We start from the raw sequence: 23,863 nt of genomic DNA on the forward strand, positions 1-23,863 counted from the left end.
TATTATCGCGGTTGTAGAAATCATCCAAGTTACCAAGTTACTTTACCTACGCGTTCCGGCGAGAACACCGGCGCCAATGGAAATGAAGATCACAGATGTCGTTGAGTTTACAGAAAGGGTGAAGGTTGATGGAGCGATTGTTTGATGTAAAAGATTGATTCCTAACACGCCACGTTTGTGTATAATACGCGATGTGATCGAAGATCCAACGGCGAAAGTCAACGAAGTGGCGATTTAGCAAACACGCGGTATTTCAAATTCTTCCATAAACCATCCATCAATACGTACAGGATTACGTATTCCAGGATCATATATCCCGATCATCGAGGACATTTTTCCACGCGCGAGTCGCTGGTTTTCCGTCTCTTTACGGCCAGTCGTATATCGATGGAACTGCCGATCGAATTATCGTAAAATCGTCGAGTCGGCCGAATTCACGAAGAAATCGTCGTAGCACGTTAACGTTGTAAAAAGTTGGCTGAGAAAAACTCGTTTCACGCTACGTTTTCCACCTACCATCGTCGATTCGAACGATTCAAAAGCTATTAATTAATACGCAGCCGTCTCGAACGAATAGCATCGATGCGGCGAACGCCGATAACATAATTTCGCGAACGATCCCGACGTATTTGATTTACATATTCGATTACTAACGCAGAATCCGCCCATTAAACAAAATGAGCATAATTTGCACGTTTATAACCGAAAAGTATTGCACCGATATTCCGATAAACTATCACGGACGAGGGCATAAAGGCAATATTATGATATTATCGATCTTGTCCACGGACTACTCATCAACGATTATTTTTCCATTGTCTCGATCGAATCGTATAAAACCGAAGTTGTGGATGATCGGGCCGATATCCCGTACACGATCATTGACCTCTGCAACGTGTCGAGTGGTCCGCGCACGTGTTCCTACCGTTTTTCGGATAATGCAGACACGTTGGTATTGCCGAATTTGTGACGCGTGTAGAACACATGAAATTGCAGCAGTTTCGCTGATCGCCGTGTCGATCGGAGTGTTGATAACCCACGAACAGAATACCAGCTCTTTCGTAGATTACAATGGACTTTTAGGATCGTGCCATTTCTTCGATAATCTACTATCTGGAGAATTTATAACGAAAGAGATCGATATTGTCGGTCATCGAAGAAAATTCTCCATTTCGATTTTTCTTTCTTCTTGTAACGCTTTGTTACGCTTCGTAGCATACCGATCGCGCGAGAAAATATCCCACGACGATGAATATCCAAGCGAATTCTTTTGTTCGGATAATGTAAAATAATATTGCCGCGGCCATTAAAACGTTCGGTAAATTTCACGCAAGGTTCTCAGGCAGAAAAGAACTCATTCGATGTTCCCCGGACGCGACAGATCAAAAGGCTCCGCGCAAGTTTTTCAAATCCTCTTTGGGAGTCAGCGACGTTCTGCTTGAAGGTGCATCGCAGTTCCGCTCGTAAGACGTTCCTCTTATTTCCAAATTCCCTTTGATATCTGAAATGTCAGCGCGCCAAGCACGACGTAATGAATCGAGCGACCATCGTTATTTGACTGACCGACACAAAGAAATTCCTCTACCTAGGGAGCTAGTTTCAACTTTGTCGTCGGTGCGACTCGAATTACCTATCGACCATTGCTGATAAAAAAAAAAACCAGACACAGAGTCTACAGATACAACAGCGGAACGATGTGCAAACTTGAAATTAAATTAACTTTCTGTCAAAGTGGATCTCTGTTCAACGTTTTTCTCTTACTCGTGAATTAACGTTCATGGCTTAAACGATTTCAATGGCGCTGTAAATGGAAAGACTACAGCAGAACGGTCCCGCTAACATAATAAAGCCATTACGCAAAGCGACATCACTTTTATAGATTTTTCCTTCTTTAAACTCGCCTGCATTAATCCCGAAATCTCGTAATACGAAACGCGCGAATCAACAATTTCCTCGCGACGTTCTCGATAATGATAAATTAATACGGCAGAACGTAGAATCCAGAACGAGTTATATTCTCGTTCGGTGGAAGTTGCATCGTTGATGCCACAGCGTCGAAACATTTTACTTTACAGAGATGAAAGAAAGGAGCGACTGTAAAGGATCTGTGGGAGGTTAAACGATGAGATTACTGGTAAGTAAAATCGTTATTATATTTGAAATCGTCGATACAATGTACTAGTCGCGAAACGGTGTGCGTAACGTCGTGTGGCGGATCGGTATCAACAGGACGCCGTCAGGTCGAGGCATCAACGCGGTGCAACACCTCCCGGGCGATCCGCTGGTACCAACTAGAGGGCTACGACGACAACGAGTCTGTCTAACTCGCTAGCGGTCGAATATACGAGCGATTGATACAAATATCGCACCTAGCGAGATTTCCTCTACGTCTAGTCCCGGGACGAAACGCAAACTCTCTTTTCATCCGCCACAGTCGTTTGGTCGCTGTTTATAATAATCCGTTTGCGATCGCGTCCGTTTATTTATAGTAGTCGGGGGGGAATCGGAAGATTCAAATTTGTCTTTGTTTTACGGTTACGGGTAGCGGCGTCGTTGTTTTGCTCGGAGTTTACGTGTAGCGGCGACGTTGTTTTGCTCGGAGTTTGTTTATTCTTACGTTATACGTAACCTAACAAACTTCATACTCCGAAGCAAAACAACAACACTTGAATCGAATTCTAACTCATGTGCCGCTACAGATCTTTACCGGTGTACGATAACCGAGTGTAAAATATAAAATTGTCGATATACAGGGTGGTTGGTAACTGGTGGTACAAGCGGAAAGGGGATGATTCTACGCGAAAAAAGCAGTCGAAAATATAGAATAAAAATTTTTCGTTCGAGGCTTTGTTTTCGAGAAAATCGACTTTGAATTCTCGCTCGGTACGCGTGCGGTGCCTTATAATGGATCTCACTGTAGATTGTTGTCTCGATTGACGTTATTTTTTAAATTTTTTAAATTTTTAAATTTTTAAATTTTCAAATTTTCAAATTTTCAAATTTTCAAATTTAAAAATTTTAAAATTTTTAAATTTTTAAATTTCTATTCTATATTTTCGACTTCTTTCTTCGCGTAGAATCACCCCCTTTCCGCTTGTACCACCAGCTACCAACCACCCTGTATATTAAATATGTATTTAATATCTATGTGTAAAAAATGTAAGGTAATAATACAAAGAGGAGCCACACCTCACGGATTTCAACGACCTTTAAATAAATACGTACAAAGGACGACATTCTGAGCAACTTTTCCCTATACGTGTTATCGCCGTGACCTTAGTTTTCGAGATATACATAAAAATATTTCGAAGATGGTATCTCACTGGGGATAGCCATCCACATGTTATATTATTATTCCACTAAGCTATAATATTTTACCAAATGTCCTACTGGACAAATTGTAAAATTCAAATAAATAAATACAAAAAAAATTCATAAAAATAGTTCTCGTACTGTTTCGTTGGATTTGGGATTATCCCCATTGTCTCGTGGTACGACGCCTTTACGCGTCTCACGTTTATTAAACTTAATTCATCGATGCTAATCAGCTGTAATATAAATAAAATAAGTTTTACTCGTACGTTGAGTCATGCTTGTATCCCATTGACCGTGGATTCGTTGTCGAACCTGAATTCGTTGTCATCGACATCTCCATCATCCGATCGCTGCTATTGTTTGTAGCCTCTTGTAATAACCACATTTGTACCAATAAATATCAGCTATAACCGCGATGGTAAATTCGAGCGAAGGTTCGTGAAACGCCCAAAATTCCAACCTTAACCTGACATATATATTCGATAAAATACTAATACGTAGAGGTAAAAACCATACAAATTAAAAAGTAATAAGCGTGAAATATTTACAAGGATCGGAATAGATTGGATGTTCGCCCATGTAGAATTAAATCGTAGACATATCGCGCTGTTAAAATATCTATTCACGAAGCGAGACACGGATCGCGATCGTGTTAGCGAGGGCTTTACGATTTCCTTAATCCACAAACGTTCGGATCGTCCAAGCGAACGGAATCGGTTTGACGATTTTAAAGGCAGCATATTTCGCGTTCGAGCAAACGCACGTGAAATCTCTTCCAATAGCGTGTGTAATTCGGTGTAAACGTGGAAACAATAACGACCCCTCGTCTGATGACACGACACGTTTCAACGCCTCGAAACATCTTCCTTTCTCTTCCCTTTGTCTCTTCGTTCCCGTCTTTCTTTTTTTTTCCTTTAAGAATTCACAGTTTCGGTTCTAAAGAGGAGAAGCAAAAGAGAAACGTTGGTAACGAAGTAGTCGTTTTTACACTTGGTTGTTTGATACAGCGCATCTGTTACAAAATCAGCGAAGCCTCGTTCCTTGGAACAATTAGCGTCACAATTTCCTTGCGCGCAACCTACGTTAATAACAATGCAATTACAGCTCCGCTTTCGCCGCCGAACGCAATAACTCCTCCACTCAAACTCTATTAGAAGAAATTACAAACAACACCGGCGATAAATTCGCGCAGAAAACTTCCAACCTGATGCATTATTTACGCTGCCTCGTGGAGGTCAGGTTCGTGCGGTCTTAACGGGCCAACGAAGATGATATAAAAGTTACGATTTTACTTGATAATCGTGGAAAATGAAAACACGAATGCTCTCCGACGAGTAATAAAGGTATCGATGTTTCCCGGCACCTTAAGATCGACACCTGATATACGAGTTCCGGAGAGTGAACTTTCGCGGAGTTCATCATTCTTACCACGATTCTCGATGATTCGATTTCAGAGAGAAAAGAAGGGCGAATAGAGAGAAGATAGAAACCTGTGGAAGACGATATGGAGGGTGCATTTAAGCCACACGACATCGAGCGGCGGAGTGTTGCTGGCAAGCTTCCACCGGAAAATGAAATTCTCGGCCCGGAGTTTGCCGATATTGAACGAACCAACCCTAATGGGAAACAGAGGAAGCCGAAAACGAATCGCGACCTGTCCTCTTCCAGGGTGTTTCTACAACGCGCCATTTGTCAAGATCGCGCTCTTCTAAGTCGATCTAAAGATCTTTCGTCCCGTTAAGCAACTGTCTGACTCGTACGCGGTCCTTTCGCTTTGATGGATACCGATCCAACGCTTCGCGGACAAAGAGAATCGTTTACGTCGAAGATTAATTTCGTTGCTATTCTAAGCTTAGAAAAAATTTGGAAAAAATCCCGAGATACTTATCGAAGTTTCCGCTGTATCGAACAATCATTCGCGCGGTCGAATATTCGAAATATCTGTCGGCGTAAATAACGATTCTTTTGGAGGAAATTATAGGATGTGTTGAGATATGTATAATTTTCTGTGCTGGACTGGGTTAAATGCGTAGAAGAGATACTTGTATGTGAAGTACGTGTGTGTGCGCACAGCGTCTCGAAAACAAAGGAATGTAAACTGTTCAGTCGGTTAACAGAGTCGGGTATAGAAGAAAGTGCTGAGACGCGTGCAAGTGTGTATCGATGAAGATATAAGTGTTCCTATAGCATTATTTCGACTTCAAAGATCCACAATTTTCAACAGGACGAAATGTCACTTGTCCGCCTGCGGAGAATTAACCGATCCTCTCTGCTACGCTAAATCGATTAACACCACTTTTGATAAATTCATCGATTTCAAAGTGGCCAGGTATACAGACAATATTTAATATCTGAAAAAAAAGTATTCTACCCGTTTTAATTTATAATGGAAACGAATGCAGCCTGTACGCGGCTCGATTCTCCAACAAAATCGTTATCGTATTATTCGTTGCTCGGTTTAAACCATCGATTACTATCGAGCTTAAATTGATAAACCGTTAAGTATTAAAGATATACCACAGCCTGGTTAATCAGAGATTAAGAGCTGCGAAGAAACGTACACCTAAATCGATATTCGATAAAGTTCTAAAATTGCGTTAACGTTCTAAACAAGCGTTAAATCTGCCACTTTGGAAATACACAGCTGCTCTCTTAGACGACAGGAGCGAAGAAAGATATTTTCGACCGAATGGAAAAGAATCGAATGGAAATCTGAAATTCTACGAACAACGAGGTCGAGGTAGAACGAAATAATAACGATACGAAATAACGGACGCGTTGCAGAGTAAATGAAGGCGAGAGAAACGAGGAATCGCGAAGGGAAAGAAGACGAAACGTCGACTGAAAACTAAGAGTTAAGGTATAACGGCGCGAGGCGCGCATCGCTTCGCATCTATTATTTACAGTATGAAACCGGTGAATGTAGAGACGACGCAGCTAAGACGTCCATTTACGAGTCCCTGAGATACGACTTCGTTTTTTCCTCTGCTCCACCTTAGTTTCTATCGCGCGGAGCAAAAGCTCGGAGTCACCTACTGTCAGACCAAACCACAGATAGATAGAGAAGAGAGAAAGAAAGTATCGAGGGACGGGAGAACGAAACTTCCAACCACGAGCGGAATTCAGTCGTGGGATTTCGTTAAAGGAGTTTGTACGCGGAAACCAGGATACGTATCGGAAAGTCTGTAAACAACAAAACCTTTACGTCTTTTCCCCCTTTTTCGCGTAGACCCGTGTCTGTCTCCCTTGACAGTATATGATTTTACACGGAGAACAGAAGCTCGGTTTTATCGCGATAAGAAGCGTATCGGTAGAGGATATCTGGAGATTCGTGGTTGCCTCGTCACGTTAAACGGATCTCCGATATCGAATCCTTTTCCACTTTTTTTTTTTTCATGGGAAGCCCGCACTATACCGAGAATGATAAACTCCGAAAGAATGGGAAGAAAACTGGTTAAAAATAATAGAATTAACTGGTTAAGGTGCAGCGATGCGTTAACGCGATATTTCATTTGTAATTTCTCCGCACAATTTTAATTACCGAGCTCCCTTTCTTAATATTGTGATTACGAAGGGAAATTCCCAGGATTTCATTAATATCTCTCGCCACGGTATTTCTTCCTCTATCTGAACGACACAAATTTAGGAAATTCGAAGATGCTCAAATATTTATGATACGATGAACCATTATTCGTTCGTTGATCATGGCAAATCCTCTTACTTTTACGCGTTACTAATTTCCTTCGTTAGTCGTTAATAAATTCGTATAGCAACTTCTATACAATACACAAGACCAACGAAATAATAATACACGAAACGTTGAATATATAAAATTATATGATAAACTATTGATACAACGTGATATTTTGTAATTATAGAGGGAAAGCTTAAAAATAGAGAAAAGATATCGATATAAATCATAATAAACGATAATAATAGAATTTACGATACACTCGCAAGATCGCATGAAATAAAAAGTAAATCACGCTAGCGTCAACGGCTGCCGTGAGACGAAAAGTGATATTAATTTAACCCAACCTGTAATCCATTGACTTATCTTATTTTATTTATATTACAGCTGATTAGCATCGATGAATTAAGTTTAATAAACGTGAGACGCGTAAAGGCACCGTACCACGAGACGACGGGAATAATCCCAAACCCAACGAAAAAGTGTGAAAACTATTTTTATGAATATCTCGAAAATTAAGGCCGAGCGTCACGGCGATAACACGTATAGGGAAAAGTTGCTCAGAATGTTTTCCTTTGTACGTATTTATTTAAAGGTCGTTGAAATCCGTGAGGTGTGGCTCTTCTCTGTATTATTACCTTACATTTTTTACACAGATAGATATTAAATACATATTAAATATATATGTATATACAAAGTACGAAAATATAGAAAGTGATCGATCAAAGGATCGATCGGAACAAAGAGTGTTCTGTCAACATAAGATTGATACGAGGAGAGGTAGCTATCTTAGCAGGGTTAAATTCACTCGATGTTTACTATTCGAACATCGTTCCCGAAGCGCGCAATCGTCTCCCGCGTGTCTCGGTTCGCAACTCTCTCTTGGGTCTCGTTCCTCAAACATATTTACTCGTAAATGTATACACACACACACACACAAGGGATATCGACGGATACCGAAGCACTTCACCAAAATTCTACTGCCAAAACCCGGAGACACGACGAAACAGCGCCCTCGGGACACCGCAAATCCTCAAATATTTTCATTGAAAAATTCCATCGAAAGACGGATTGATCAAAGTCTTATTACGCGTTTCGTGGCTTGCCGATCGATTTCGATGGTTCGACGATAAACAGAGGCAACCTTGCTACCGTATTCAACATCGATTTTCTATAAAACAACGCGAGTTTCGATCGTTGAAAGTATAAAGAAGGGACATGATTTATGGAAGAATCTAAATAGAAAATGATGTGCGCTCGATGGAGCGCGTATCGAACGTAAATAGGATTGTAGCGATACTTCAGAATGAAAAAGATTAGCGAAACACTAATCCTCTGCTCGTAATTTCCATTCGTCTTCGTTAACGACGGTTACGATGCGACGAGAAAGGAAAAAAGGTAAAATCCGAGCATCGAAGAGAAGAGGATCATCATTGATTCCATTTGAAATCCTTTTCCATTTAGTCTGTCGACTCTGTCGAAATTCGCTAAAGGACGCGAGAACGTACCCGCGAACCTGTCGATACAATTTCTCAGTCCGATGGAACAATTTTTCGTTCGATAGAGCGTGCGTCCAAAGAAAACAGACGTTCACAGCACCGCCGACGTTCCCCTCGTATTTCTTTGCTAAAGGTCCGTAAAATAGTAACGCGACCGTTTCACGGCTCGCTGTTACCGGTTTATAGATTTTTGTCTGGTATCATCCTATCAAAATTCCCAGGCTCGTGTATTTCTTTCGAGTAATCCTACTCTGGTATCGCTGTATAAATATATTTTTCCTATATTTTTTCTTTAGTTTATATTCGCCAAATAAGAATACGCGGTGTGCACAAAAAACCATCGTTATTTCGTTAGTCGTTACGAAATGGCGTTTACGAAGCAACGGAGAGGCTGAAAAATCGCTGTTTAAAAAGTAACGGAAGGATTATATTATCGAAATAGGAAAGAATTCTCGGAATATGGAAACAAGAATTGGATCTGTATCGAACGTATGGCTCGATTATTAAACGAGCACGTTTCGAAAGAGGAAATTACGGTCGTACTATTTTCTATAAATTTTCTATGAAAATTTCTATGAAAATGAGCTAATCGTTGGTAATTCGAGTATCAACTATATCGATAAGTCGAGCCTGGAAGGAGATTGAAATATGGGAAATGAATATTTTCCGTCGAGCTTGGAAAGCTTCGTTTTAATACATCGTAAAGGCTCACGGGCACCGACTACGTCAAAGTACTTTTTTAACGGAATTAAATTGCAGTTAATCCTGTCCGGTGAAATTTAAATTACCGGATGCGAGCTTGTAATTACATCGGGCGCTGTAGTCTTTTCCGTCGGACGTCGCCGCGGCGACACTGAATTTCCATCGTGGCTAGACACGAACGAGGATTTTCGATACGCGGCTGCAAAAGTATCGTTTAATGGCGAACGAACGCTAACTAGAAGCGACAGGCCACCATACGTTCCTCGTTACTGTTTGCCATCTGGCGAATCCCAGCGTTATAACCTCCGGTCGGCTGACATTGACGATTCATTGCTACTTGCGTCTGACAAATCCCTCGTGCCATATCCTGACTACTTAATGTCCTATACGTGTCTTGCTAAGCCGTAATTAGGTACTCGATTTCACAATTTAACGTTCAACCATTAAATCGTCTACATCGACCACGCGATGTCCGATGAAAATTTATATTTCGAAAGATCGCATACGTGTTAATAATTTATCGATCGGCTATGGTACGTCTAAGCTTTCTCGTTACGTTTCTGTGTACACGCCATCGGTGAGATACATCTAACATAAATAGAAATTAAAACGATAGGAATTAATATTTATCGAAACAACTAACAGCGTTATCCTAGTTCGAGTGTGCGTATTACACGCATTATAGGTCGGTACTTATCTCGTGTCCGCTATGTCACGACAATGCCATTGCTGCCGGCCAAACAGAGTATGTCTGATAATGGATCCAGATGAGAGCAGCATTCGAGCGTCCTAAAAATGTATCTGTGTGACGATACTAGCTTACGTGTTTCTTCCTCGCAATTTCCTCTGTAACACGTGCGGTTCGTCGAGCGGAAAGTGGCAAAGGTTGGAAGAAAAGGGACAGATACGATCGATCGATCATTTTTACGTGAAAAAAAGAAAATTGTCGCGCGTATTGCGTTACGATTTTCCTTGTAAATGACGATGAGAAGAAGTCGCGCAGGGTATACTGAAAAGACGAATTAATCGACGCGTTGATTCCAGTTAAATACAATTTGTCTTTCTGGTCTGTGAACGTTTGACGCGGACGAGTGACTCTTTCCATCCATTCGCATCGAACGTTAAACGGATATTTAATCTTTCTCACTGGCGGAAGTGCATTTAACATAAGAAGCAGACTTCGATTCGCGTGGAAAAAAGCTTAACCTGACGTTTCCCACGTTCCATCGTGAAATATATTACACTGCCATTTAACACTCGACCCAACTGTACAAAGCACACTGTCTGCATGAAAAATGGTTTGCGAATGAACCACCATTTGCCTGGAAGTAAATCTAATTCATGTTCCTTCTGTCCTGCGAGACATCGCTAACGTTAAAAACTTGCGAAGATGCAGGAGATTCCTGCTTTCGATCTTCATCGATAAACCTACATTAATCACCATCTACGATCTATGAAATAACGTCATTACTGGCAAGTATGGCGAGGAACAATGGCGCGTAATAAATTACCCGAGAAACTTGAAAAGAGAAAGAAAAAGGAAAAAAAGGAAGAAATACGAGATGAACGGTGATCGCGAAAACTAAAGCAGACAAGCAACGTAATCACGCGGTGCTTTGAAAGGTGCATATCCGTTTAAATGAGACGCGTTCCAGTAATTAAAGCGATTATTTCGGTAATGAGTTTCCTTCTCTAAGCGCGTTTCGTCGGTTACAGCGTTCGTTATCCGCCAATCTCTCCGATTCTTTCGTATAACATGCGCGGAATAAACTCTTCCTCTTTATATTCGCGAAGCTTATCTCGAACAAGTCCTGGGCACCGCCTTAAATATTCTCGATGCTGATTACGAGCTGGAAACTCGCTGGCCGATCTCTGAACGATTCGTCGATCGTTACTAATTCAACGAGCTCGGCCAAACTTAAGTAAAACGACGGGGTAGTTCACGGACAGTTGGTGGGGCGGTCGTTTCGAAAAACGTTTAGTGAAAAACGTGGATAATCGACGAAACGGCGCAAGATAGCCATTTCGATGTACGGTGTTTCAGTTTTATGGCTTTTATGGCGAATAGGGAAGCGGACACAGTCAGCGTCCTTAAAATTCGCTCGTTCTCACTATTTTTATAGTCGCTGGAATGGACATGGCTTCTCTATTCTCTCTCTCTCTCTCTCTCTCTCTCTCTCTGATCGCGAATCATAAAGTAAAACGTATTTCGACGAACGAACTATGCGGCTCGAGGAAAGATACGAGTTGACAGTTTCGCCGCGGAGATGAAGCAATTCCGCGTAAACAAGCCTTAGTTGTTCCTTGGCTAATTTGACACGTACGACGTCGTCAAAGTACCGGAGAGCAGTTTGTCAAGGGGAAAGAAACGTTGTCTGGATAAACAGTTGGGGAAAAATAGACGAAAAAAGGATATAAGGACTTAGACTAGTTTGGAGCATTTGATGCTAGGAGGATCCTGATCGCTGGTGACACGTTGCTGCTGCAAGACAAGGTAAGGTAAGCGCTTGTGGCGGTGGACTTACACCAGCCATTAGAGAAATGGATACACAAAACACGATCCTCGAAAGCTCCTGCTTCATTATCCCTTCCTGCAAATACATTCTCCGACCTGACTTCTAGTATCCCATTGTTTAAGGCACGGGTCTGCTGGCTAGACGATGAAGTCACCAGTAAGTCCAAGGCGAGATGCACTTGTCTATTTGTATCTTCTCTTTCCTTCTTTCCTTCAGTTACAGCACCGCAGGCCTATTTGTATCGGACGCGACTGTTGACTCTCCTATCGAAGTATCCAACAGCTGATGAGATAATTAAAAGCGTTTATCGTCGAGTATTTCATTCTGACTTCTGGTTAATGTCAATTACTTGAAGTTTATACTCTTTATTATTTACGACGCTTCTTTAACTCATTGAAAACGATGTGCAATTAAATCCGCCGTCCAATTACGACGAAACGACAAAACTCGTGACCTGGCTGCTTCCGAATGCAAACTAAAACTAGTTTTCTAAAGCTTGTTCTCGGTAAAAAATAACTCGCATCACCGACCGTGTCGTAAAACAAATTCACTAGCTGCGGGAAGAAAATTCAATCGAAGAACTCTCGTTCTCGTACTCTGCCCAACGAAATACATTCCAAGGGAGGCTGGTGAAATTTTGACCGATGCGCGTTCAATTTAAATCGTTCCGTTTCTATCAGTCTCTAGTATCGGTTAATTTACGGAAGAATTCGAGAAACGAAGTAATTGGAGGTTTTCACGAACGCAAATCGAGTCTGGCTGGCGCGCGGCGCGAAATAAGCCCAGGTAATTCGGTTGCCAAAAATGAGCAGCCTCCTGGCTATTTGCACGGCAAACAATATAACGGGAAGATAATTTAATTTGCAGTAAAAGGATTGGAACCGCCTGGTTCTCGGCTCTGCTCATTTTTGATGAAAATTTCCCGGTACGTCGACTGTATCGTCGAATACGGCAGTTAAGAGACGAAAGTTCGACGAGAAAGGAAAACTTGGCGAAAGGTTACATAGCCAGGCGTTTTGCAATACGCGTTTCAAGCGGTGCCTACTCGACGAAACTCGGCATTTATCACTCGTTTCACCGAGACCAGCGAAATAATTAATTTCCATGCCATTAATTTTGCAAAGTATCCTTGTAATCTCATACGCACGCAAACTATTTCGTATTCCATAATTCCACGCGGTAAACATCTCATAATGGCTGGGGTCGCAAATTCGTCGCGAAATCGAACTCACAGCCGCGACTACGCATCGCGACTCGTCGATTTACGCTTATTGAAAAATGTTGGAACAACGAATCGCGGATACGACACGGCTAGTGAAGTCTACTAAGGTTGCAGCTACACGACGAACATCACGACTGTCGAGGACTTGCGTAGGATGGTTGATCGTGAGATTTATTGGACGAGATTGCTCGCTGTTGAAACCGTCGAGTATATTTAAAACGTTAAATAAATAAGTACAGATAATGTTCGACGAAGACGCTCGTACTAACGCATTCGCTAAGACAGTGTATAAGTCGCAAAATAAAATCGCTGATAACTCGTTGATAACTGATTGTTACGTCTGGCGACACTCTACTTAGACCAGGCCACACACCGCGGGCCAGACGGGAACCAGATATTCGCTCATCCTTACTGCGTACACTCGATAGTCTTAAGGACCCATCATACATCCCAGTACTTTGCTAGCTAAGGTCCTTCAGACCGAACAAATATCCTTTTTCTCAATCACTTTCTAAAGACTGTTGTCTACTACGGCTTGACAAGTTAGTTTTTCTCACGTACGATGCTTCCTACTAGCAACTCTCTGTCGAGGACGGCTAAGACCTTCCTAGTCCACCTTCGTTTATCCAATCAGAAGCAAGGTATACTGCCCTCGCTTTTCTGACCAAAAATGTCACGAACAAATCCGATGGTCCCGTGTGCTAGACGCACCCATCGCTAGCTTTCCTCCGACACAGCATCGTCAACTGTACCTTACTTCTTCTACACCGCTAGAAAAGTCAACATGTCAGTAACTAACAACTATAACAAAACTCTAAGAGCCTTGCTCTATCCTCAACGAATATTGTGCCAGTGTATCGCGTCTCTATACGCTAACTCATTGTCGACGATATATATTATGAACAACGGTGTAACTTAAGTGGAAAAAATATATAATTTATAATTCTGTGAATCACAGTGTTATACCCTCTCAAACACCCCTATTATCTTAACGGAAATCAGGGGATCGATCGACTCGTGGTGTCGGTTATTATAATCGTAACGAGAATTTACGACTCCCGTTGACGTCTCTCCTCGCGATTGCGTCTCCCCGCGATTGGTCGAAAATACACTGATAGACACTGAACTGCTTACGATCGCGTCCGTTTATTTATACCGGTCGGGCGAGAGTCGGAGAATTCAAATTCGTCTTTGTTCGACGGTGCACGTAGCGGCGACATCGTTTTGCCCGGAGTTTATTTGTTACTACTGTAGTATCGTGGAAAAGGACCTAAGAAACGTCAAGTTAGCCATGAACAATGTCGCGAGAGCCGAGGCACCGTCGGGTCCATCAGTGTGTCGTCGGTCTTTCAGTTGTATAATTTTGTAGAAAAGGTCCACGTGACCCTGGCAACTAGCGTCCGCGGAACACGTACGTGGTGGGCCTAAGAAAAGACAAAGGGATGCTAGAACGGCCAGAATGTGAGTTGAGAAGTGGCAGTGTGGCAGTTGAGAAGCCAGAGAGTGTCAGTTGAGAGTCAGTGGAGAAGCCGCAGAGTATGAATCGGGAAGTTGAGAGCCGGGTATGATAATTAGACGTACGACGATATTGTAATCAGCTTTTTGTATCGAGTATTGCTTGTTAAACTAAACTTAACTCCAAATAAAACATCGTTACTTGCCCTTGCTCTAAGACCCATTTAAGTCACCACATTACGTTATCGATATTGATACTCCGAGACAAAACAACAACATGATTGTCCTCTAGCTCGTGTGCCGCTACACGATCGTAATCAGTAGCGAACGAAGACTGAAAAAACACGATGAGTCCACTTCCGTTAATCTTCCAACTTTTACGATATTGGATGATTAAAGATGACGCTTTGACTTAATACAATTAAAAAGGGAAATGATTTGTTACGTTCAGGGATACGAGTCCTGTATAGAGTGTTTTTTAAATATCAGAAAAGCCGAGAGCGAGACTCACCCTGGCTTTCTGCTACGTTTTTCAAATGATAAAACTAGAAAAAAGTGAGAAGGGAAGTTTCAATGTAGAAACACGTTGGAATAAGTCCGTGGGAGAAAATGTGAAAAGAACTCTTGTCACGGATAAGCGACGAGGCGATGCTCCTTTCGTCGCTCTCTAATTACGTAAAGGCCTTTTGGTATCGTGTCGGCGAGCTGGCGACTCTGGGGCCTCAAGTTCAAAGCGTCGATTTACAAACAACCATCGCTGGAAGGGTAGACGCGATTTAACTTTGACTCGCCAGGTGTAAGGGAGAGAAGCAACTAAGATGAAGCAGTCCGTGTGTCAAAAATAGGAACTCATCGAGGATTCGAACGACGCAAGTTTCGAACAAATTGCAAAGTCAAAGCGAGCAATGGCTGGCTACGCTCCTCTTACGCTCCTCCGGACCAACAGGGTGAAACGTAGGAGAGAAGATTCAAAAACGAGTTATGCAAATTCAATGCGCGCTTATACGAAGCTTCGTGACTTTCCAGAACGAAGAATCGTCAAATTCGCTTCCTCGTTCGAATTCTCCCGTATTCAATGCGCAATTTTAGACACTCGAAATTATTCTGTCCGATTTCTACGGTAATTAATTTCGCTGGGAACAAGACGAGGAATAAATTGCCGTTCTAAATAGCTGGCAAACCTTCGACAAACGGGGTAAACGTAGTTAATCGAATCTTTTGATATGTCAGAGGACGTGTTGCAGTCAATTACGCGGGTAAACACGATGGAAAATCATCGCGGAGACTATGCTCGGGTCAGCAGCTGTTTGGCAATTATGAACTCGTCGGCTCGAGTACTAATGAATGAAATTGACGTAGCCACACAAACGAAGCAGCAACGCACAAGTTAAGCAGAAAGGGCGCGTGCCACTGTTGGACCATGTGCGCGTACGCTGATCACGTTAAGGCAGCGAGTTATCATCGGGGAAGTTTGATATTTAAGTTAACGGAGAGTCGACGCGTCTGATGGTATCGAGCAATTTCTCCAGAAGTTTCGTACGTCGTAACAGCGTCCTAACCAGATCCCAGCCTGCCGTTGGTGCATCCGTTGCTACAAGAGTCTAACGAAACCAGTGCGCACTCCTTCGACAACCGCGAAAAAGAAGGGGACAAGTATCGACGAGGACAAAGATGACGTGCACGCATCCACAACTGCGATACGACACTGCAACGTCGATGCAAGACAAACTTTTGCGGACAAATTAATGTTTCCTTAACATACGTAAAGTAAAGTTGGGCTGTTGGCTGACAGATAAGCGACCATATCGAGATGAATTTTTCCGCAAACATCCCCCCCGAACGATATTCCCTTGACATTTGCTTTAACGCGCATCACAGCGTGTTCAATTTGTATCTATTTTGAAATTTAAATACGAATTTTCGAATAGACGTTTGGAATGGAAATTTTGAAAGGAAATTTTGAAAGGAAATTTCGTGGAGATAGATAGGTTATTTTCAAATTCGTTGAAATTCGGTATAGCTGAATGATCGATTTCAATGTCCTTCCATTATCCTATTCGCCGTCAAAGTATACTTTGGGCATATTTGAGGGATTCGATGTCTCGATACAGATTGAACATCGCGATTCATTTCCGACCGATTAAGCACTTACGGAAATGGAACGCGATTGGTATTCGGTCTCCGGCCTCTCCTACAAGTTAAATTCGCGATTAAGAACGGCTTTCGCGTCAATAACGGGAGCATCGAGCGTGACATTTTCTCCCCGTGCCGAGATAATGGCAAATCGAGTGTGTCCGCAACATTTTCGACCCAACCTGTCAGCCTTTCTTCCCCATGGTCTCATCGATTTTTCAACGGCCCCCTTTCACTCGATACTCGTGCCACGAATTTTCCATCGCATTGTCATCGGCCGTGCGTAAATCGTGTACGTACGTGCGTCCCCAGTCGCATAGAAGCTGCTCTATTTCTCGAACGCACGTCTATCTCGCGAAATTTCAGCCAAAATAATTCGCCAAACTGAAAAATCAGCGGTTTCAAGACCGAGATATCTTGAACGAAATACGGAAGAACGTGGCGCTCGTGTGGTCGTTAAAGAATGATATTGGAATCGAAGCTGCCGTCATTCGCAATAGGTACGCGTTTCCGTTAGCATTACCGATTCCATGGGGAATTTATGGCACGACACGCGGAAAACTTGCAACCTCTAGAAAAGTGCGCGAGTTCGCGACACGAGCACCAGTACATTCTGGAAATATCTGGCCGAAGCGAAGGTTGAAAGCATCGCGTGTCGAAGAGAAAGACGGGGACGCGGCTGAAAGAGAACGTTTCAACGATCGAAAGGAAGAATCTTTCAAGGCAACGGCGAGACAGCTGCCGCTAGATCCAAGAGATTTTTCACGCGTCGTGTGATTACAATAGATGACTCGCTTTCGACGAATCGGTCGACGACGATAGATACATCTGGTGACTTAAACGATCGCGTTATCGCCGGTTGAACACACGCTTCAAGCCCGTTTGCCTAAGTTCTTGGAAATTTCTTACTCACGAAGTAAAGTGCAGCTTGGTAAAAAGAATCCGATGAAAATTCAACCTCTTTTCTACTTTCTAGGTGATTTTCGTCGAAGACGAACAGCTGACGATGGAACAGGGAAAATGTACGATATCGCACGTGTGACTCGGAAGTTGCAAAAATCTATTCGAAATACAACAAATTATTTATTTAGCGCGGACGCGATTGACCGAAAGAATAGACTTTGAGCGACAATGGTCAAATATAATCTTCGTAATTTATCATTTTTAGCCACCGAAATTCCTCTTTCACGATTCTCGTGTTCTTCTGGCACCGAGCCGAATTACATCGATTGCGAATTGTGACATTTTTAAGATACGTATGCTGCGTGTCGATGGCAGCGTGTTTAACTTGTGAAATGATAAACATTTGATTAACATGGTAGAATAGAGGATCGCTTCTTCCAACTGACGACAATCTTGCACGCGTTGGTGGACGATTACGAGAAACTCGACGGGAAAAAGAGTAACAGCCAAGCGGTGGAAGCGAGCGTTTTAATTAAAAGGAACCTTCTCCAAAACGGGACGGACAGTTCTTCCATGCTTCTGTCACGGCTCTTCGCACTCTAATTAATCATTTTACGTACGCTTTCAGCATGGTCGATCGGTGCTCTAAAGCGACTGGATTATCAGCGTAAAGAGCGTCCGGGAATCTTACGCAGCGTTGCATTTACGATTCGAACGAAATTATCGGAAGAAAGAGTGGAAGGAAAGGGGAAGACAAGAAAGGTAGAAGACGAGAAATAGGAACGTCCATTGAAAGTCGACTATCGACCAAACTTCGACGCGATACCTTGCAGAAAATTAAATACGATGGGGAAGAACCGAGCGTTTTTTAAAATACGTACCGACGATCTATGCGAAGAATTCATCGCGTATGACGCGTATTCGTTTCTTAAGTGAGAATAAATAAGAAACTCGGCGAGCAAAGAGCTTTCTGTTCAAGAGAAAATGAATTTCCGGCGAGGAGGAACGCCTCGCTCGAGAAGATTAACACACAGCTCCTTTTTCGCGAGTAAATTTTTCTTTAAACGTGTAATCACGCGTTTCGCTTTTATGGCCTGTCCACCGGAGTAGGTGTTAGGTACGATCACACTATTACCCCGTAATTGGTTGCCATTACGTGAAATTTATGCGACCGCTTGTTGAATTAGGGTGGGAAGGTTACGTCGACCGCTATTTGCATATCCCATGCCACCAATCGAAAGAAAGGAAAAAAAAAAAGAAGAACGCCGCTAGCTTTTGTGATCTTATACCGTCACAAAGACGAAACATGATCAAAAACGTCGACTATTAATCTCTATCTTTACAAGGAACGTTATTGGAAATTCTGTCGTGGCGGAAGAGAAACTCACAAGAGGTGGTTCCATCGACATGCTTACAAGTACAAATTGTCAGATACTCCGTTTCATTTCTAACCGGGTAAAATGTCACGCGAACTTATACATCTCTCGAAAGTTTGGTAAATCATTGACTTTCTATTGTACCTTTGACTTTTCGATAGAAAAACGCGGGGCCTTCGGCGAGTTATTGCGATCGCGTCTGATCGGTCACTGCGCCACGCTCGCTTCTCTTCTTCCTCGCTATTATTATACGATATAATTGAGCGTCGTAATAAATTCTTTGTCGATTTCTTTGATCTTCTCCTTTTTGCTATATTGTTCTTTCGATTAAGTAAAAAGGAAATTAGTCTCGTAAGATTGGATAAACGATTCGATAAATTTCGCGACTGCGAGAAGAGGAATAAAGGAGGATACGATATGAATAGATAAAAATGAGTTTCGTCGGATGGCAAATATCTACGTTAACGTGGCATCGATTATTTCTCAATCGCCGTGCAGCCAGAGAAAAATACTAATTCCGATTCGGTGTTTGATACGTCGGAGGAAAGGTCGTGTGAACGCGTTTGTCCACGGAACGTGGCAATTTCGGTACCCTCGGAGGATGGACACTGTACGTGTTTGTCCGATACCATTTAAATGGTTTCACAAATCCGAAGATCGAGTGAAAATCAATGGTACGAAAGTGGTCGTGCTCGAGTGCAATCGACGATGATCTAGCAACGGCCGATGAAACACTCGACTTGCCACTTACCTTATTAAAGCTATTTTAACTGACGCAAAACACGGCACTATTTACGTCCTTATTTCTCAGGAAATTTAACAGAGCGCGACTCGTTACGTAAATAAGAGCGGATACCTGAGCGACAAGCGCTCACGGCTTTCAGTCCCGTTAATTGATAAAAAATTGATATTCACTCTCTCGATTAAATTAGAATGGAAAGATTCAGTCGGCTTATCCCGTGACAAAGAAAACGAAACGAGAGAGAAAATATGCTTTTTAATCTGTAGCCGGTATTTATGTACGCGGAGAAAACATAGTTGCCATGGATAGAGCAAGAAAATAGTCGCTGTAAAAGAATTTAATATCGTGGCCATGCCGGTTAATCGGAAAGATCGAGTTTAAAAGAATGAGCAGAAAATAAGCCGTGTAAACAGCGGAATGTTGTCCCTGCCCTGTATATTGTCCGGGATGTTGCGCAAACAACAGGCAACGTAAAAACGGGTTTTTAGGTTTTCCCTAGCGTCTATCGAGGTCTCGACAGCCTGACGTATTTATATCCAGGCGGCTGTTCGCCAGATAATAGGAGCAAAATGAGGATTCAAGACGAATTACGAGGATATCGATCAAACGTATGGCCGGATTTCATCTCGTGGCCCGATAGCCAGCTTTTTCCACGATGGCGCGGCGCGGCGATTTTAAAGAATCACTCCGGCGAGCACGATATTTACGCGTCGTCCGGCGGCTTGCTCCTACACGATCGGTTATTTATAAAACCATTCACGATAATCAATAACCTATGCCGTTCTCTCCCCTTGCAAGGCGAAAATTCACCAACACCTCGGAACACTTGTGCAAAACCTCCTCTCGCATGAAGAGAGGAGAAAAAACGAGAGGGAAGAGAAAAAGGAAGAGAGCCAAAGAGAGAGAGAGAGAGAGAGAGAGAGAGAGTCGAGGGGTGACGAATACATATTTATCGAAGCCTAACGACGCGACGGACGCGCGCAATCCGGCAACACGATATGAAACACTGGCGGTTCATCGTGGAACCTATTGAAAATTTCACGTCGTGCGAAATCCTCCTACGGTACGCTTAAATACCGTCGAGGGAAATGATTATTAAACAACCCCGAAGGTATTAAGGGAGGACGGTGATTTAAACTTCGTGCTCTGATTGCGGCGAACGCGGTTTAACGGGAAAAATATTCACATATCGCGAGTCAATTTATCATGCCAAATTTCCATACACGCGAAACTAGCAACGATTAATAGTATTTCCGTGATATTGGGTGGACGATGAGCAGCTTTTTAAAAGCATCGAACTCGTAAGTGAAGAGTCGTAAAAAAAAAAGCTGAAAGTAGACGAAAGGTACGACGATTCCTGTTCCATCGAACATCAACCCCTGCTATAGTTCTTTCACCGATACGGCAGCCTTCTACTGGCTCGCGTGGCAAAACTTAGAAAGACAAACCGGCACGCAAATGACCAGCGGAAGTTTCGTATCGAGTGAAACTCTCTTCCTCTCTCTTTCTATGTCCGTTATCTCCCTTTTTCTACAGCGAAGCGACAGCACGTCGCGCCGTGCTGAACTTTGTTTCGTCGTGAAACGGAATACAGTCTCCCGCGACCGGCCAACCGAAAAGTACCTGCTCTTTCTGTACCGTTAATCCGGTCGCGCGGCATGAAGACCGCGCACGAGCGACACGCAAGAATAGTTGGCTACAGGAATTCTCCTAACGAGACAAGACGGGGCGAGCATTATTTCCTGTCAGCGAAAAATATCCCAACCCGTAACAATGAAATATCTATTCTGCGTCGCGCTCAGGATACTCACGACCGTGTGCATCATCCCTAAAGCATAACGAAGCGAAAAAGAAACACAGCAAGATGTTAGCTCGTTTTTCTTCTATCTTCTCTTTCTTTCCATGTGTTCCTTTTTCATCGCTTCCGGTTCTCTTCGTGTATACGCTTTTTATTCCGTCATCGTGAAAAGATGGTCGTGCGAAAGTAAGGATGAACATGGAACAGGTTACGAGGCTAAATTCTTCGTGCGGTTTCGTTGCGAGGAAAGAAGAAACTAGACGCGTATCTCCCACGATATGCTCTTTTACGTTTCGTTCCAACGTTAGATGCATTATTCGAAGAGAAGAGGCGCTCATCCTTTTATAGCGATCATCGTTTCGACCAAAATGCCTTTCTTATTTCTATTATGTCGTATCGTTATTTGTCTCGTGGATAAAAAGGAACGAAATAAACCTGTTTTATCGCGTCGATACATCCTGAATATGGATCGCGTTCTCGAGGAAGAAAGTGCCACCCCCGTAGAATCAAATCGACGCAACGTTTAAGAAACTTTTTGACCAGTCTGCGATAATTCGATCGATCGGTTACGGAAAACCGTTTCATCGTCCAAACAAACTGCTAACTTTGCGTTAACTAACCTGTATTCTATTTGCGATTTCTTTTTCTACGACCGTGTATTTATGACCGACAAGAGTAAGAACGTTCACGTAAGAAAGTTAGGCGGCCGATCAAAGAGAGGTGAGCCCCTTTTCTTCTACGGGCCAATCGAAGAAAAACCAATACCTTTAACCGATCGACTAAATACTTCAACTTTTCGATGAGTTCTGTTCCCTTCATTTTCCATTAATTTAACTTTTCGCCGGAAGCCAAGAGCGTCGAACGCAGGCCACTGAGACGCAAACTGCCTACTTCAGGCAAATTGTGGAGGGATGGGCAACGAAACTTTCTGCCAATAATGTAACCATTCTCCGGCAAACTCGAGACAAATATTTCAATAATAACTGCCGCGTATATACGAGTCTGTATGTGTATCTTAATTAATAAACTACTCCCTTTTGAGCTAGTCACGCGGTACACGCGAAGCTATAGAAATCATTAAACGAGGAGAAAAAAGATCGGTTCCCACTGGCGAGAAAACGAGGTAAACCGTCTCTCGCTGTAAGCGACACCTTCGTCAAAAGCATCCCTTTTTGAATTCCCTGCAAATCCGTCATACAATCCCTTCTACGTTTCTTTGATCTTCGGCATACACGCACGCATACACGCGCGCATACACGCACGGAGGAACAGCGGCTACACGTACAACGATTTTAATCATTTTAAACGTAGTCCCGGCGTACGTGCATACAAAACACCTCTAACGAGACGAGAGTAAGCGGAAACCGCAAACTGCTCGAGGTTTGCTACTTCATACGTACTCTGGAAAAAGTATCCGATTGCCTTTGGTGATACGGTGAAGATTCGATAGATTAAGACGTCAGGTTCTCGGGTCTCGTTGGACTACTTGAACGACTGAGCGACCGACTCGCCAGGGAAATGAGAGCGATACCGCGCGCGTACGATCGGAATCGGTGGGAGCATAGTCGATAAAAGGCGGTAGAATTATATCACGAATGTCAAATGTCGAGTAAGAAGAGTACAAAAGGATGGTTTTCTTTGAAAAACGAGGACACCGACTGAAGACGTATCTGGCTCCTACGATAATAATTTCCTCTCCAGAGTTCCCGGTTTTCTACATTTTTCTCTTTCTTTTTTTACAATTAATCGATAGCTGGTCGATGATTGCGCATACCCCCATAACGAATCCCACGGAATTATGGAAGCGGACGTGTCGTCGCGTTTCGATCAAACTTTGCTGAAACTTTACTCTTTTTCCAACGAGAGATGGTACACGAGCGACGCACGAATCGGATCGATTCGTCGATCGATCCTCGTGGACACGCGAGGATATGCGAGCGTGACGAACAACAAGTTTCACCAAAAAACCGTTCCGGCAACGCGTGCTTCCTTCTCCACGCCACTAAACCGCACAAAATCGTAAAAGAAAGTGGAGCGAAACGACGAACGATTATCGGACGAATGCCAGCTTTTCGCACTTCTAATCACGATGACCGAACGTTTCTCTGTATTTCGGACGGGCACACGGAGTCACACAGATCATCGATGAGCGAACAACTAGCAATAGGAAGCCACGCGAAACGGATTTATCTCGTTCCCGTGAGACGCGATCTATCTTCGGGGGAACACGTTTTCGTCCGGCAAACCACTAACCACGCCAAGGGCAACGAAACACCGGCAGCCGTGTAACCGAAGAGACGTCGTACTAAAAATAATATGTGTATCGATATCTCGGCAATGATAATGAGTCTCGCGTACCTGAGATCGGTTGATCGGTGCTGCAGGGCGCGGCGGCATGGTCCCGTCGCAACACAGCGCCGTTCGACGAGCACTGAGCAGCTATTCTGCGCCAACGGGGTTGCGTCGACGTCGAAAAGACGTGAACGGTTGCCTCTCACCCCTCGCGCTTAC

At 43.1% G+C, this 23,863-nt stretch overlaps 1 protein-coding gene across 1 annotated transcript in view; it reads right to left on the bottom strand.

Moving 5' to 3' along the window:
* The window catches only part of LOC100743382 (tyramine/octopamine receptor), a 62,172-nt gene extending 38,309 nt beyond the window's left edge, over positions 1–23,863 (bottom strand). The window contains exon 1 of the mRNA XM_003489795.4: positions 23,711–23,863. The gene's annotated coding sequence lies outside the window, so the exon portion shown is untranslated. The remainder of the gene's footprint in view (positions 1–23,710) is intronic.

This window comes from Bombus impatiens, unplaced genomic scaffold, assembly GCF_000188095.3.
Source record: "Bombus impatiens unplaced genomic scaffold, BIMP_2.2 scf_0377, whole genome shotgun sequence".
NCBI classification, from domain to species: domain Eukaryota; kingdom Metazoa; phylum Arthropoda; class Insecta; order Hymenoptera; family Apidae; genus Bombus; species Bombus impatiens.